This window comes from Parus major, chromosome 22 (assembly GCF_001522545.3).
Source record: "Parus major isolate Abel chromosome 22, Parus_major1.1, whole genome shotgun sequence".
Classification (NCBI taxonomy): domain Eukaryota; kingdom Metazoa; phylum Chordata; class Aves; order Passeriformes; family Paridae; genus Parus; species Parus major.
In genome coordinates, this window is record NC_031790.1 from 2,017,677 (window position 1) to 2,035,680 (window position 18,004).

Genomic DNA, 18,004 nt, shown 5'->3' on the forward strand with positions numbered 1-18,004 from the left:
TGTCACTACTTTGATTTCATCCCTGCTTGCCTGGAGACTGAAAAAGGAGCTCCAGGGCCCAGCAGTCTCCCTGGGTTTCCTTTTGCTCCCTGGGATTTTTTGGAGCTGCTCTGGAAGGTTCTGACTCATGAGCAGAGAGGTTGCAAGAGGTGACATTGGCAAAATCCAGTTCCCAGTACCCTGCCTGCTCCTTTCCTGCCTGTCACAGCTGCAAAAGTAACATTTTTGGAGACCAGGCAGAATCCATTCCTGTCTGTGAAGTTTGTTTAGTGTCCCTGCTGCAGCTCAGCCTGGGAGGGGTTTGAGACATCCCCTGTCAGGATTCTGCAGCCCTGGAGGGACCTCTCAGGTGTGGAAAACATGGAATGAGCCGATTCTGCAGGTATGTGGCCAGAGGGAGCAGCAGTGTGGCAGGGACAGGAAGGAAAAAGCAGAAAAATCCCGTTGTTATTCTCCTCAGAGCCGGGTTTTGCACAGCCCAGCCCTCACTGTGACCCACAGAAGTTTTCCCCGAAGGAGCTGGAAGGACTTTCTCCCCTGGATTTGGTTCTTTAATACTTTTGGGAGGATGTGGCCAGAAGGAGGGAGTGCTGGGCAGAGAGGCTGATGAAATCAGCTGGGATGTGTAATTCCAAAATCAGATTCTCGGCTGTACCCGTGCCCTGCTGAAGCGCTCTGAGCAGCCAGAAATCCTGGGAGAGACAATAAAATAGGATTAGAGAAATTGTGTGGTTTGGGGAAGTGACCAAAGCACCAACTTTTCTCAAGAGTGAGGAGGGAGGGAAGCTTAGGTGGAAAACGTCTTTCTGTCAGTGCTGCAAGGAGTTTTTACTGACACAGAACTCTTGGGGTTTATTCGCTCTTTGTATTTAAACACTGATAAAGAAGAGTCTGAGTCAAAGCCAACTTGCTGTTATTGATCAAGAATATTTTAAACCCTGATTTCCAGCACTGTTAATAGGCCCAGGAATTTACCAGCTGCTCCCATCCCTCGTGGCCCATTGGGGAAAACCCTCAGCTGGAGCAAAGCGAGGAGCATCTCCTCAGGGAGGCTGGGCTGGATTTCAACGGGAACCTGGTCCTGGGTCATCAGAAACGCGGTGGATCTACTGTAATCAGCACGATAAAATCCCAGGATGGTTTGGTTAGAAAGGACCTTAAATCCCATCCAGTCCCTTCTCCTGGGACCTCCCCCTATCCCGGATTATCCCACCCTGGCCTTGGGCACTTCCAGGGATCCAGGGGTAGCCACAGTTTCTCTGGGAATTCCATCTCAGCCCCTCCCCACCCTCAAAGGGAGGAATTCCTTCCCAATATCCCATCTAACCCCGATCTCTGTAAGTTTAATGTCCTTCCCACTTGTCCTGCACTCTTGGCTCTGTAAAGAGAGCAGGAATTTAATCCTGATTCATTCCAGTAATGGAATGCCAGGATCAAGTTGCGACTCTTTTGTCTGGGCTGAATTCCTCCTCTGGCCAGCAAATCTTGGATGAGATACAGAGGTGTCAACCCCTGGTCCCTTTTTGTACCTTTTCCCTGTCACAGGTGACCCCGCAGTGCACGGGTTCAGGTGGAGGCTGGGATTTTCTTCAGGAGGTTAATTTGGGAAGCCAGGAGAATAAAAACAGACTCAGGATGTGTTGGAAGAGCTGCTGTGGCTCTGCAAATATTCCAGGGCTGTTCCCAGTGTCCCTTCCCTGTGTTCTTGCTGCGCAGGGATGAAGGGCTGGTTTGGGGTGTGGGGTGGTCCTGGGGCACCCTGGCCCTGGCTCACATCTCCCACTGCTGAAACACTCCTTGGCCATGTCCTTGTGCCCCAAATGGGCTGGGAGGCAGCTCCAGAGGAGGGATAACAGCCCTGGAGAGATGGAGAGCGAGATGGAGACATGGGAGAAAGGAAAAAAAAAACTTTCCAAAAATGGATTTAACTCCTGCCATCCCACCCCAGTTGCTCCAAGGCCCTGTAAATATTCATTTTCCTGCAGGATCCATGTCACATCCTCAGGGATCACTGCCAAATTCCCTGCACAGTGATGACTCTGCCTTTGCACAGAGCTGAAGTCCATTAATGAGGGCTGGGCTCCTGGTCTTTTTCCAGACATCATCAGAAATTTGGGATTTTTTTGGCTACAGAGAAAATGTTTGGAGTCCTTCAAATCCTTCAGAGGGGCAGCAGTGTAACGAAGCTCTGCTGGAAACTTCCTTTGGAGTCCTGAGTGACTTTAATCTAAATTTACAAACAATAAACCCGAGAGGTTTTTGTCTTTCACTGAGATTGGGGTGGCAGTGGAGTTCTATATTGGGGGGGGGGATGCACTCTTGTTTTCTATATATATAGAAATACATATATAGTTCTATAGTTTTATATTATAGTTATATATTTTATATTTTATCTCTTGCTTTCAGGGGCAAACTTGAGATCAGGGGCACTTCAGAGCCAGAGGATTTTTGGGGCTGTGAGCTTCAGTTCTATATTTAATGAGTCCTATATTTAGTTAATCCTATGTTTAGTGAGTTCTATATTTAGTGAGCCCTATATTTAGTCCATATTTTGTCCCACCTCTACTTAATTGATCATCCCCAGGAAGTTCCACTGTCCCAGCCATCCCACCTGTAATTCCCTGACCTGTTAAACCTCCCTGTCCTTTGGGGGAACAATTGTTCCTATGGATCAGGGCTTTTTTCCAGCAGTTTAGGGGTGAAAACTCTATGCTGTAAGAATTTATCCTCCAGGGCCACCCAGCGCTGCTCCTCAGCAGCATCCCAAGGCTTGGCACCTGAATTACTCTGTGTGAGATTTTTGTCCAATCCATTCAGCTGGGAGGTCAAATTTTCTCCCTGGATAAGGAGAATTTTTGTGTGAAAAGGAGTTTTTTGGAGCTGTGTGAGCAGGGATTCTGTGTAATGAATGCACTGCAGCAGGAGTGACTCCACACTTCTGCTCCATACCTCTGCTGAGCCCAACATTTTCTCACCCTGTGGATGCCAGAGCTGAGGACGGGGATTTATTGATTGCTGGTGCAGCAAAGTGATGCTCAACCCAGCCAAAGCCATTCAAGGAAAGCTCATTTTGCTGAGCTGTGGGGATTTTTCACCTTAAATCTGAGCTCTGTCTGCTGCAAGAAACCTTTGGTGGCATCAAGGAATTCACATAAATAACATTTAAAGTTTTCTTTCTAGCGGTGGGTGAGAAGATCTGGCACAAAGAACTGCTGGGGGAAAAATGGGCAGAAAGGTTGACATCACAAGTTTTGCATTTTCCAAGTGAACTTGAGTGAGAAAAATAAATAAAATCAAATCCACGGAGCAAAGAGTCCATGGGAGTTCTCCCACCCATTTCTGTTGCCTTATCCTGATTAATATCCATAGATTTTGCCTCTGGATTGAAGGTCAGCAGGGCCTGGAGGGGACTCTGGTGTCTCTTGATCTTTTCCTTGTGTGTGCAGTGATTTCCTGCCTTTTCCTGAGGTAAAATCATGGAATTCCAGCTCACAGTTAAATTGTAGTGCACAATTAGCTGCTGTTTCAATGGCAAAATGAACAATTAACGCAATGACATGGGAATGCTGCCTAATTAAACGATTCTATCACTTCTAAACATGGATTATTAATGTGAAAGCACAGCTGGGTGGAACAGCGCCCAGCCAAAACCCCCTGAGATTTGTGAATTACTACAGGATAATTCCATTTTAAAGCAAATTTTTAGTATTTTTTTTTTTAAAAAAGGCTTTTCTTGGGCTAAGAAAAGGAGAAGGAGGCACATGTGTGTTCCCACCCTGTTCCAGCTTGTGCCAGCCTGAGCTCTCCTGATCTACATTTTATCTGCAATGCATCAGGAGTTTGTGCAACCTTTTATTTTTTATTTTTTTTTAATTTGGCACAATTCCTGTGGCCTGTGCAGAAATGCAGCCTCACCAGGCAGGTGCTGCATTCCCTGTAACCCTTGGATTGCTGCTCCAAGAAAACCAAAGGTTGCATTCCTGAACCCAAAAAACTTTCTGTGCTCAGGTAAATTCAGATTACAACAGCTCTGAGAAGACTATTGAAATGTAGAAGGATTTTTAAAGATTTATTTTTTAAGGCCAGAATACAATTATTTGTAAGGTGTTTTTTATGCCTAGAAAACTCAGTTATTTATTAGATTTTAGATTAGATTAGATCCAGAAAATTTGATTATTTTTAAGCCTACAAAACTTAATAGATTTTAAGTTTTTTAAGCCTATAAAACTCAATGGATTTCAAGTTTTTTAAACCTATAAAACTTGATTGTTTTTAATTGTTTAAGTCCAGATAATTGTTTTTCAAGCCCAGATAACTCAGTGCATATGGACAGGTACAGGCTCAGTCTTCCAGGGTCATGGAATTTATGGTTCTGCCAGATTTCCTGAGTTTTTTAAGGTTCCTCTTTTATAAATGTTTACAGTCTATCTCTTGCCTTGGCTTCACATGAGTCTGGTTATTTTGTAGTTCAGAATTAAAAAATAGAGGTAAAAACAAATTATAAAGAACTCTTGGGTGTATAAAGGGAGAGGTCTTTTGTCTACACCGGTATTTGAGGGTTTTGGACACAAATTATTTTATTTTTTCCATCAAAAGAGATCTCGCTGTACTCAAATCTTCATCAAGCTGCAGGAATTGCAGGCAGGGTTTGGCAGGTGTTGTCCCCTCCCATCCTGTGGCCTGTTTGGGTTCATTTATCTGAATAAATGGGCAATTTTAGGGCTGTTCCTAAAAACTCTTCAAGTCTAGGTGAGGAAATCAAGGCAGAATCCTGGTTTTTACAGGCAAAAAAAAGGATAAGGGCAGTAAGATTTATCAGCAAAAGCTGCAGTGAGGGGCTGCCTCTGTGGTTTGGTATTTATAATTTGGATTTATAACTCAGTGAAATAATTAATGAGAGATTTAAATTCATGTGCGAAATCCTGAGGTTTACTGAAAGCTTTTGTTTTTCAACACAAACTGGAGTAGCAAAATCTTCCCTGAGAGTCCCAATCCCCCTCTGTGGCTGATCTGAAAACTCAGAGTCTTTTACAGAAATTCACTAAATTTAGTAAAGGAAGTTTAATTTAAAAGGACCAACCCAAATCCTACAGGAGGCTGGAAAAGTGGGAAAAACTCCTCAAAGCCCTGACCAATGTTGTCTCCCTGTGCTCAAGGTTGGGTGAGTTGCAGGTGGATGAATCTGGAATAAATTGGGTTAATTTAATGGGTTTTGGGGCTACTGCAGGTTTTCAGTGTCAAGGGTGACTTGGAAAATGTTACAGATAATCTGGATCCGTAGAAGGGGGAATATCCCATAGGGGTGTGAATCCCTCCTGATAAAGATCCTTCACTTGGAGCATCTGAAATGTCCTTTTATGGGTTTTAATTATTTATATTTTATATTATTCTCATATTTTTAGATGTTATTTTTTAATATATATTCTATATATTTATATTTTAAAAATATTTTTCTTCTGTGTCACTGCTGACCAACAATGACAGTGTTATCACCAAAAATGCCACTTTAGGAAGAAGCAATTCCCATGAAAACATCCCGTGGTCTCCTTCCACCTGCAGCTCCTTGATCTTCCCAATTCTTCAGCATCTCAAAGCCAAACTGGAATTAATGGTAAAGAACCCTGAAGAACAAAACCATTTAAGGTTATGAAGATGTATAACAGTATGATGTATTTAAAAATGTGCTTTTTGCACACTTAACATTTTTCCTGACTGGAAGCCTTAATGTCTGATTGAAGGTTGTTCACGAGGCATCTCTGGAGATGGAAGAAACAATAAAAGTGATTTAACAAGAAGGGAAAAAAAGAAAAGGCAGCAATAAATTTGAACATTGTCTGGGTTTCAGCTGCCATAGATTGTGGGGATAATGGCACATTAATGCACAAATCAATAGCCGGAATTAAAGCCAGTTCCCAGTCAGGCTCCTCACAGCTCTGCCAACCTTAACCCTGTTTTTTCTCTCCTGGAGAAGGAGTGAACAGTGTGGATGTGAAGAGTTATGAATATGCTGCTGGTGTGGAATCTTGTAGAGAGCAGCTAATCCTGTTTTCCTGGGAATTCTGTCAGGAATGAAGCAGGAACTGTCACCCTTTGCTCAGAGCCTTTACTGGGAATTTTGCAGCTCAATTTTGGGGCTGGCAACAGAGAATCCTCTGACCCTCCCTGGATCCCATGGAACAGGCCAGGGAGCAGCTGTAGCAGGAATGGAAGCAGAGCTGTTAACGCCTGGCCTGCCATCCCCTCCAAGCTGGGCAGGTTCATTTGGGGCCAGGAGGGCCATTTTTGGGGACACGGCTCATCAAGGCTCGGCTGCTTAACAGGTTGTGACTGAAGCACTGCTCTGCTCCGTCCCTGAGTGCAAGCACAGGAGAAGTGAGGGCCCAGACAGAGGAGGATGATGCTGAGCTTTGTCTGCCCTTCAGCACCAAACCAGCACAGGCAACTGTGAAATGTCTGTCAGGGGCTGTTGCACAAAACTTGGCTCTGGGATCCGCAGGTTTTGTCGTGGCATCCTAAAAAATACAAATTAAACCTTTGGGGAACCTGGTCTTGAATGCATGAGTTCATTTCAAATGTCTGTCTCATGTTAAAGCCAGGCTGGCTGGGCTTGGAGCAGCCTGGGACAGTGGGAGCTGGCTCATGGCAGGGGTGGCTGGGATTTAAGGTCCCTTCCCACCCAAACTGCTCCATGTTCCACATTCAGGCTTTTTTTGCATCTTTTTGAGATGCATCAGTGCCTAGAATTGGATCCCAAAAGGGTCATCCTGGTTCAGGCACAGCTTGTTTCTCCCTCTCCATCTCCTGAGAGGCTCAGTTTGCTGAGGATGGGTGACCTGGGCAGCCCTGGGACCTGGTACCGGTTTGGCTTCTGCTTCCAGAGTTTCACAGAATCCTGGAATTGGGTTGGAAGGGAACTTAAATCCCATCCAGTGCCACCCCTGCCATGGGCAGGGACAGCTCCCACTATCTCAGATTATCCCAGCCTGGCCTTGGGCACTTCCAGGGATCCAGGGGCAGCCACAGCTGCTCTGGGAATTCCATCCCAGACCCTCCCCACCCTCCCAGCCAGGAATTCCTTCCCAAAATCCCATCCATCCCTGCCCTCTGGCAGTGGGAAGTCATTCCCTGTGTCCTGGCCCTCCATCCCTTGTCCAAAGTCTCTCTCCATCCTTTTTCTTCCTGAGCCCCCTGTCCTGCTCCCACCTGGCTCCTGCCCCTTACCTGGGCAATGAAAGAAACCCCAAATCAGCTGGATTTGGGAAATCCAGATCCCTCCCTGCCACAAACCAGAGCTCCACTTACTTCTATCTTTCAGTCTCCCTACCACAAAAACTACTTTTGCTCCACTCTTCACTCAATTTTTTTGAAGTTCCCCATGGAATTCTGTCCCTCTGTGCTGATCTGGCTCCTGCTCTGCCAGAGCTCCTCCAGCCCCATCTGTTCCTGCCCTGGGACTCTCAGGTTTCAGTTTTATCTCAGTCCGTCCCTTTGGCTGCAGGAAGAGCTGGGCTGGTGGCAGTAGATGGCACTGTCTCAGTCCTGCACAGCCTAGGCTGGGTGTGCAGGGGGTGGAGGAGCTGGGAAAGGGGTGCAGGTGATGGAAAAGGGGTTCAGGTGCTGAGAAAAGGGGTGGAGGCGATGGAAGGGGGGCTCAGGTGCTGGGAAAAAGGGTGCAGGTGCTGGAAAAGGGGTGGAGGTGAGGGGAAAGGGGTGCAGGTGATGGAAAAGGGCTTCAGGTGGGCTCTGTGAGGCTGCCCAGGACTGATCTCCTTGGCCCCACACGAGCCTGTTATAAATGCAAAGGCAAAATCGAGGTTAAATAAAAAGAGCAATTTATTATAACACAATTTCAATAAAGAACAAATGACGGAAAAAAACCACAGTAAAATAGGCAGCGCAGCGCTGGGTGGACAGGGTCTGTACCCAAAGGTCTAGGTGTTCCCAAATCCACGATCCAGGGTTCTCTGGCCCGGGTTTTTATAGGAAGTTTATGTCCCGAGGCCAAATTCCAAGCAAGCACCATTCACCAAAAAGTCCTTGATTGTTGGAAGAATAGATTTCCTGGCATTGGAGAATAGAGTCAATAGATGTTCGGGCAGAGTCTCCTCATATGTAAAGAGGTTCAGGATTTCTTTTTGATTTCATTTTGGTCCGGAGTGGTTGGGTCCGGCTTGGAGCCGAGGGATATCTCGGCTGGGTTCTCTCCCTTTGTCTACTCTGATCACTTCTCCAAGGATGGTTGGCAGGGCGGGGTGTTCAGGTCCGGCGATGAGTATCTCTTCAGGGCTCGATCTTTTGTTAGTTTGATGGCCCGTGTCCTGCTCATTCTTTTTGGTTAATGGGCGCTGCCTATGCTCGTTATCTGGGTGCTGGCCAAAACTGTTGTTTCTTGAAGGGGAATTCGCGACTAGATCTGGGGAAGGACTTTTTACCACATTACATTTTATATTTTATATTATTATAACCATACATATATCTTATTGTCGTGGTTTAAAACTAATAACTAAGAAAATTACTTATTTCTTGCTGTGAGATATGGATTAGAATAAGGGCAAAACAGGCATAAAACTTAAAAGGAATAAAGAAAGTTTATTGACAAACAACAAGAATAAGAACACCAGAATAAACTTCCAGAAAAACCTTTTCATCCCTTATCTATTTACTATTTTCTCGTTCACATGACAACAGAGACAAAAACTTTGGAACTTTGGTGGTTAAAACAGTCCTAATTCTTGCTATAGTCTTTTCACCTGTCTTTGTAGAGAAACAGAAGTTTCTTCCTGTTAATTTATGGAGTTTCTCACACGAAAACTATTTTTTGTTATAGTTTTCCATTGCCCTGATATCAGCTGCCCAGAGCTGCTGTTATCAGAGCCCACCCCTCCCATTTTCACATCACTCTGAGATGTGTATGGGTCATGAGTCTAGGGATAGCATTTTTAAGGATGAGTATTCAAAGGTAAAAAAGGTCTTCTTCATCTGCTTCTGCGAGCTTCACTAGACAACAGTTTTTTGCTTTGCTTTAAAGGTAAAGCTACCCCATGACACTTATTTATACCCTTTACGAATTTTTATTCATAAGTTAATTTATCACAAGCCTTTGCCCCTCTGGGCTCTGCCAGGGAGTTCAGCCCCAGCTCGGGACCGGGGCTGTGGTTCCTGCAGCACTTCCACGCTCTCCTTTCCCCACAGCTGCCCTGGAATTGCAGCAGGATATGATCCTGGAGATTTGCATTGTGCTGTTTCAAGGTTTTTTGCCCTTTGGCCCGTTCTGTTGTTTTGCTTCCACAGAATAAATAAATAATGCCTCTCTTTCTTTCCCTTTATCCTCATAAACATATCCTAGCTCCCTCTCCTGCGGACTGCCCTTCAACCTACCAGATTTTCCTTTTGTTGTTTATTAATTTCAACCCCTGTAAATGCACTTTTGCAGCTGGTACAACTCCCTCAGCACGTGTTGGACATCCAGACCTCTTCCTGTGCTTATCCCGAATTTATTCCCCATGCCATGGGCATGTGGAGCTGAAAAAACTCGATGGTGAATTTGGAAGTGTGAGGAGTTCACCAGTAGGGTCTGATCTCCAAAAACTCCAATTTAGCATCGCCGGTATTGATAGAGGAAAAGCTGATCATCAAAGGGATGGCTGATGAAACTGGAATTCTTGTTTCATCCTTTAAAAACCTCTCAGAGGTTTTCAGTTGTGTCTTTACACCGAGTTTTTATTTGTTTTTTATAGAAAAGGAGCTCTTGAGGGAATTAGAAATCATTATTTCCAGCAGCGGGTTTGTCCATTGTCTCCTTGTGAAAAATCTGCAAACTGGGAGAAATCTCCTTCCCCTGCTGAATTCCAGATTTCAGATAAAAAGATTGTAAATATTGCTGTAATTTTTTTTGTAGCGTTTTATTTTCTTTTAATAGGAAACCCAGGATCAGGGACTTCCTGAAGGTGGAAACAGTGACTGGCAAGGATCTCTTGCAAACTGGCACCAGTGAAACATTTTTTACTGGGAGAGGAGAGAATTTCATGGGGGATTTGTCACTTATTTTGGAGTTTATTTGCACACTTTTAAGGGGGAGCCATAAAAAAATTCCACTGGAAGATTAAAAAGCTGAAGGAAGTGGAAATGAAGCCAAATTCTGCACTTTGGAAGGAGATCATCTGCAATCATCTGGCCTGGGGAAGGGAATTTAGTTAATGGGAACACATCAGCTTTGTCCCTGAGTGACAGTGACCTTCAGGGACAGGGGACAGCCATGTCCACGGGTTTATCAGCACTTCCCAAGCTGCTTTCCCTACCCAGCAATTCCAGGAGAGTCCTGGAATGCTTTGGGAATATTCAATGTGGAGCTGGATGGAATTTCAATCACCACAGAGGAGAATTTGGGATCAGGGTGCTGCACTTATGGGATGATTCTGTGGATTTTGTTCTTCTCTAACAACCCAGTAAAACCGAAAAGGCTGTGTTTGTGCAGGAATAGAAAATTATGATTTGTGCAGGAGCTTGTTGTGAAGTTACCTCAAAGCAAGGTGGGATTTGAATGCAACAGCAGAGTTATCCCAGAGGGGATCTGGGCAAAGAGCTGTTCCCAGCATTTTAAGGGATGGATTTGGGAATGATGCTGAGTGAAATTCCAGTCTTCTCCACTTCTTTTGTGTTTATTTTGTTGAACTGACAATTTAAAATCCCTTTTTGAACATTGACGGTTCTATTATTCCAATTATTCCCAATTTAGAGCTTGCTTTGTCCAGCTTCCATTCTCCTCCCCCTGAAAAATACTTGAAAACAATTCTTATATCTCTTTTTTTGACCTAAGATCATGAAATGTTTGTAAAAGGTGATGTGCGAGTGTCAGGGATGCAGCAAATCTCCAGACTTCCTCCATCAGCTCTTGGCCAGCTCCTGCTTCCCTCACACCTTTTGCATTATTGATAATAAAAGCTCAGCCACCCAGTATTAAAACCAGCCAGAAAGGGAGGTTTAATTGCAGAAAGGTCGGAGTCAGCTGAAAATAAATGTGACTTTACAGCTTTCAAAGGCAATTCCAGCCTCCTGCTCCCCCATCTGCCACCCCAGCCCTGCACAGAGCGAGCAGAGTTCAGGAATTTGTCACGGATTTGGGGGGAAGAACATAGACTGAAGAGATTGTCTTGTAGAAAAATAAAATAAAATCATTAAATGCAGCAATTTAACATTAAAAAAAAAGCAAAGTTCAGGATTCTGGGAGATTTTCCCCACTCTGCTGAATGCTGGCTTTGCCTGGAAGCTTCAGCACTTGGATTTTGCCTGGCTGAAATCCCAGCCCTGTTTGAGAGCTGACAAAACAATACCTGTTAACCATCAGAAATGGGCTTGTTTGCTGGGAAACAGAGCAGATTCCTTAAAAATCATTGAAAAACTGTCATGGCTGCCTTAGGGGGTTGTGTGGTGGAGAATTCCATGCCCAGAAATGAAGTGGAAACCTGTCCTTGATGATTAAATCCTTGGGGTCGGCTCGGAGGGACCTGCTGCCCATCCCTGCCAGTTTGCAGCTGGGAATGAATATTCATGGAATCTGGGAATGGTTTGGGTTGGAAAGGACCTAAAAATCATCTTTTTACACCCCCTTCCATAGGCAGGGACACCTCCCACTATCCCAGGTGGCTCCAAGCCCCATCCAGCCTGGCCTCAGGGATGGGGCAGCCACATTTTCTCTGGGGATTCCATCCCTCCCCACCCTCATCCTGGGAATTCCTTCCCAATATCCCATTAAACCCTGTGTTCTTTCCCATTAAAGCCATCCCCCCTCATCCTGTCTCTGTTTAATGCTACATTGCTGAACACAGTGCAACAAAATTTCTTTAAATTCCGGAATATTTGTTTTGACCTGAGCCCTTTTTTGGGCTCTGATGGGATTTTCCAGCTGTGTCTGGGCTCTCTCCTGAGGCCAAACCCTGCAGGTTACAGGGGAGAAGCCCCTTCCTTCCCTGGCTCTGTTCTCTTCAGTAAATTCAAGTTTTCCCACCAGATTTGAGGGGAGTTTTGGGGAGTTATTTCACTTTAAACTCCCCCCTCCAGAGGGTACGGAAAGATTTTTCAAGGCTGCTCTGCTCAGTGACTTCTGGTGCTCTGCCCTCCCTTGGAAGTGTTTGCACCTCTAAGAACTGAATTCCTTTTTTCCTCCCTCTGCCCGACTTCTTTTGCTTTCAGGGGAAATGTTTCAACTCCCTGTGCATCTTTGAAAATCAACTTTTAAAAAGGGTTTGATGGCAACCAGGGAGAGGTGATCTCTGCAGCTCATTCTGTTGTTTTACACAACTTTACCTGCTTAAATATAAAATATAACCCAGAAACTGCCATGGGGATGGGTTTGCCTTGGGAAATACAAAATCATTTACTTCATCCTCATTGAGGACCAACCTCTGGCCTGTTTGAGATGCTGTAAGAACATTCCAGGGGAGTAAAAAACAGTTTTAAGGATATTCCTCCAGGTTCCAAGTGACTGACGAGCTTTAAAAGTCTTTTCTCACTGACTCTTCACGTTTCCATTGATCTCACAAATTCCATTTATTGCTTATATTTATTATTAGCAGGAAAGACAGAAATTTGCTCCCTGTGTTAAATCAGTGTAGAATTTGAGGAATGATTCTGTGAATTTCTGCTTTTTGCAGCCAATACCACAAATCTGAGGAAATTAAAGATCTCCAGGTCTGTGAACGATCTCAGAGAGAGACAAAACAAAGTCTTTAAGCTTGGGAACAAAAAGAGCAGGAATTTCTTGTTTTCCTTCTTTGCTCTGGTCAGTGTGGGAGCAGAGCAGAGCTCTGCAGAGATCACAGAAACCCTGCTGCTTTTATAGACCTGAGCAAGCCTTGACCATCACAAGAATAACTCAATTAATGCACATGTTAATGGCGTTTGGATTTCGGAGCCATGAGGAGCACAGGAGGAGACAAAAGCTTTTAAAAATGCATGAGGAGCCAGAGCTGCAGGAGCAGATTTTGCTGATGAGGAGGAAAAGCAGAGTCACCCGTTGGTGTCCTGTGAGCTGGGGCTGTGTCCTCACAGAGGATTTGTTATGTGAGCCACAAATTGTTTCTCTATCCCAGCACAGGCTCATTAATCATGCATTAGCCCTTGTTAAATTCCTTTAACTAAATATTGTTCTGGGTGCTGCTGCTGCCCCGGATGTCCTGTGGGAAATCTGCTTTGCCCTAACCCTTTGATTAATTGGGTGATTCTGCCAGATTACCCATCCAGGGTAATTAGGAGGGTAAAACACAATTTCCCTGCTCCTGAGCTCCAGGGAGGGTTTGGGTTGGAAAGTTCAAGGCTCATGTCGGGGAGGGACAGATCCTGATTCCTCCCACTCCCTGGTTTGGGAAATGTGGGATGCAGAACATCTCAGCTGCAGCAAAAACCTGTGATCACCGAGTACAGGAGTGGCTTTAGACAAAATCCTTTTTGTTTGGGCATTTCTAGAAGGACCAGCGTGGTTTGGAAGATGAGATCCACAGATGGTCCCTGTCAGGACAAGCCACTTAAGACAATTAAAGCAGGATTTGCAAAAGCAGCTCAATTATGGTATTTTTCCCCCTGGAGAGGCACCAGACTGATTTATTTCCTTGCATCATCTGAAAAAAGAGAATATCACTCTACCCAAATAATAATTCGAATCTGCAGTGCCTCAGTGTGGGAGGAATTCTCAGGCAGCTTTGCTGACGTTTGGACAATCCCGGAGTTCAACGTCTCAGAGAGACCCCCAGATGGGATTTGAGGCAGGAATATGGCTCTGGAAGTTCAGAACCCATGGGGTGGGACAAGGTGGGTTCTTCACCAGGTTTTGGTCCAATTTCACCTTTCTGTGTCAGACAAGTGATGATGCAGCACTTCTCCTGGTGGAATAAATTCCCTCCATAAGGGATTCTGCCCTCGATAATAAATTGGGGAGATGCATTAGGGAGGGAAGAGATGGATTTCTCAGGTTTTAAGCAGAGTTGTCTCCTTCAGAACTTGGTGTTGTGCTCTGGGTTAAGTCCCCATGGAACAAATGATCCCCAAAAGTCTCAATTCAGGAAAAATCCTGGAGGTGTTTTAAACAAAGGCTGGAATGTGGGAAAGGGGAGGAAACAGTGAGTACAAAAACTCTCTCAATTCCTTTTCCTTGAACATCTCTCTGCTGTTTTCATTCTGACTGATGTGGTGATATGGAACTCTAGTGACAGAAAATGTTGTTTACAGGGTGGTTGTTTCCAGAATTTATCCAATTGCCACTTGGCAAAACACAAATGACAAGTCCTCAGCAATTCCATCTTATTATAATCGAAACAACAACCCAAAGACACATTTCACAACACCCAGTTGTACTAAAAAATGGAATTTAGAAAGATTAACTCCCCAGCTGAGTCAGGCTGTGAGAGATCAATGCCTGGAAAGATGTTTCTGTCATTACTTTTCAGCTCAATAACGTCCTCACACTTCGTGTTCCCCATGTGCTCACTCCAACAATTATTAATTTTGACTTACAGCCAATTAATTTCTAATTCCATTGTGTGGGGTTGCAGAAATGCTGTTACTGCCCGTTTCAGTGAATGCTACAATTTACTTTTTCCTAGACAAACACTCATTATTCTCAGCATTTAATCCTGTTAAATATTGATATGAAATACTCTCAACAATTATTCCAGCTCCTCCAGTCCTGGCAGTGGCTTCCCATATTTTCCAAATGTTATTTTGGGGTTTGTTGCTTCAGTAAGTTCAGAATTCAGAAAGCTTTGGGTGGAGTTGAACAGAAATTTTATTTCAAAGTCGGTTTTATAAAAATTAATTTTCCATCCTCCATGTCTCAAAACGTGTCACTCACTGAATTTTGACTTTTAAAACACCAAAGAGCATCGTTGTGGGGAGGAACAGGATGTTTTGGAGAGGGGAGGCTTTGAAGGAAGTGTTTTCCTTGTTATTTGAAAGGAAAACACCAAAAAAAAAAAAAAAGTGATGGTTTGTTGGTTTTTTTTCTGGAAAAAAAGGATTTGCTTGGTTATCTGAAATAAAAAGCACAAGAAGAAAGTGGGTTTGAGGCACTCCAAGATCAGAAAGGTCCAGAATTTCTTCTCCAGGCTGGGTTATTTTTTCCATTTCATTGGGATTTGGCTTGTTTGAGGTCACGAGGGTGGTAAAGTTGGGAGAGTCAGGAGCGTCCTGAGGACTTGGGGTCAAGATTGCTTTGCAACACTATGAAGGGCTTTGGGGGCAGCTAAAAGTGCTGGGTTTGTCCATCCCTGCAGGCTCAGCTGGATAAGAATGTAGGAACATTCTGCTACCCTAATTAACACTCAGATTAATGAGGTTTTCCAGAGCAGCTGTGGCTGCCCGTAGATCCCTGGAAGTGTCCAAGGCCAGACTGGAGCACGCTGGGACAGTGGGAAGGGTCCCTGTGCAGGGCAGGGCTGGAAAAAGCTGATTTTCAGCTCCTTTTCATCACCAACTGCTCCATGTTCCTATGAATCCTCATTTTCAATCAAAGCCTGCTCTGCAGTTTTAGTTCCAAAGGAAATGCTGCTTTTAGTCTCGACATTTGGGGGGAATCATTGGAGAAACTCAGCGTTACCCATAAAACCCCAGCCCCTGGGGGCCGTTTCTGCATCAGCTCCAGCCTGGGGCCCGGCATTTCTGGCTCTCTCCAAACCTTACTCCAGCACCTCTGTCCAGGATAAAATGAAACCCTGCTGAATCCCACAGGGAAGGGATTATTTGGGTCAAGATGCTGAGGCAGAACTGAGGCAGCCCCAAGGATTTTCCCTAAGACTCTGGTTGGGGTTTTTTGTTTCAACCAAAAGGTTTGGAGTTCTCCAATGGAAAAGCAATCTTTGGGGAAGCTAATTAAAGCACAGGACTTTTTATGGCTGACAGAGATGAGATTTGGGCTGCCTTTGATTTCCTATCCCGAGGGATCCAATGCCCATTCAGGCCTGAGCAATCCTGGTCCTGCTGCTGCTGTTGGGAAATGCTTCCCATCCTTTGCTTTATCCTCTGGGTTTTTCCTTCAGAAGGGCTGTGGCAAAGGTTTTTTCCAAGTGCACTGTGGGGACAAACCCAACCCTGGGGAGTTTTTCCCCTTTCCCTGCTCAGACAAGGAGCTCCCTGGGGGTGTGAGCAAATCCAGCACTGATCCTCCTCCTCCTGAGTTGGGAATAGCAAAATATTTTTGCCACAATGATTCCTGATCTTCCAAACCCTCAGGACTCATTCCTTAGATGTGGAGTGTGAGGAAAAAAAGCCAGCACCAAACTTGTGGGTTTTTTTCTAATGGCTTCATTTTCTGGTGCTTTTTAGATGAATAAAAAATATTAAAACCATTTCCCACCCTCCATTGTGTTGGAGGGTGGTATTTTGGGAAAGAGCACTGGAAGATGATCCCTGTCTCATCCCACTCCCTGCACACCTGGGTGCTGGAATTACAGGTAGAGGACAGTCCTTGTTGTTATGAATCCAACACCCCCAGATCCTCTCACATGTTTTCTGAGCAGAGATTTCCAAGGCTTTCCAGAAAAGGTGGAAACAAAGCCAGAGGTTTCCTGAACTCTCTGTCCTTCCCCATGGTTTCCATGGTAAACAGTTTGTGTTTCTCTGGGGAGAAATGTCCCCAAAAGTGACATTATTGTGTCCTAATCAGGAGCTTCTTCCAGCTGCAGTGCATAGGCCTTTAATTAACACCATCTTCTTAATCAAAACCTCGGCTTTTGGAGATGTCACCTTGTGGAGCTTGATTGGATTTTACTCTGCTGAGGATGGGATCAATTTCTTCTCCTTGTTGTTGGCTGAGAGGGTTTTTATTAATAACACAAATGGAAACTGCTCTTGGAAGGGCTCCTCCTTGGGTGCATCGGGCTGCTCCTGCCAGCTCTGTGCTCTTGGCTCTGGAGCTGATTTGCGGATGTCTTTGGTGTGTTCTGGACTTGGTTTTCCCTCCATCACTTTTTTCTGCCAGTTCCTGCCTTGTAGCTCTTCCCTAAACTCGGAATTGTGGAAATGTGGGATGGTTTGGGTTGGGATGGACCTTAAATCCCATCCAGCGCCACTCTTGCCATGGCAGGGACACCTTCCCCTGTCCCAGGCTGCTCCAGCCTGGCCTTGGGCACTTCCAGGGATCCAGGGGCAGCCACAGCTGCTCTGGGAATTCCATCCCAACACCCTCACAGGGAGGAACTTCTTTGACGTAACCAATCTAAACCTCCCCTCCTTCAGTTTAAAGCCCTTCCCTCTTGTCCTATCACCAGGGAATTGCTTTAAACCCAAACAGACTCAGTTTAGATGAAATATTGGAATATTGGGAATTTGCCCTTGCAAAAAATCCCTCTCCAGCTTCCTTTAGGTCCAGCAGCTTTCCATAGACCCCCAAGCCCCTGGATACCACCCAGCATCCCTCACAGCCAGTGCTGTGCATGCACAGCTCCATCCTGGCAGGGCTGCTTGGCTCTAGAGCTCATTTCACACCAGCCTGAGGTGAGGGGAGATGGAAATCTGCTCCAAGGCCAACCCGTGGGAGCAGCAGGGTCTCCTCGGGTGAGGGGAGAGAGCTGCCCTGCACTAAGTGGCTCTGACACATTGCGTGACTGCCTCTCCCTGCAGCTCCCACTCCTAAAATATTGATGTTCCACAGCAGCAGCCGGCACTGGCCTCTGGTGGAGCAAAGCTGCTCCGGTAGAAAAGGCAGCTCTCTGGCAAATCCGTGTGGGGATGTTCCACGGGGACACCTGGGGATTCTCAGGGCTGGGTTATTGATGGCCCAGGTGCTGCTCCCACATCCCCTCATTAATGCAGCCCCTTCCCAGCCCTTGGGAGCTCAAGGTTCTCATGCTCTGTGTGGATTGTGTAGGGTAAATCTGTCCTGTCAGCTCTTCTGGGACACTTCTGCTGCAGTGGATGCTAGGGAGCTTTCCTCTTGCTCTCTGTAGTAAAACAGCTTTTGTTTGTGGCTGGGAGATGTGTGAGGAGTGAGCACAGCATGGGCAGTGTCCTCAGGATC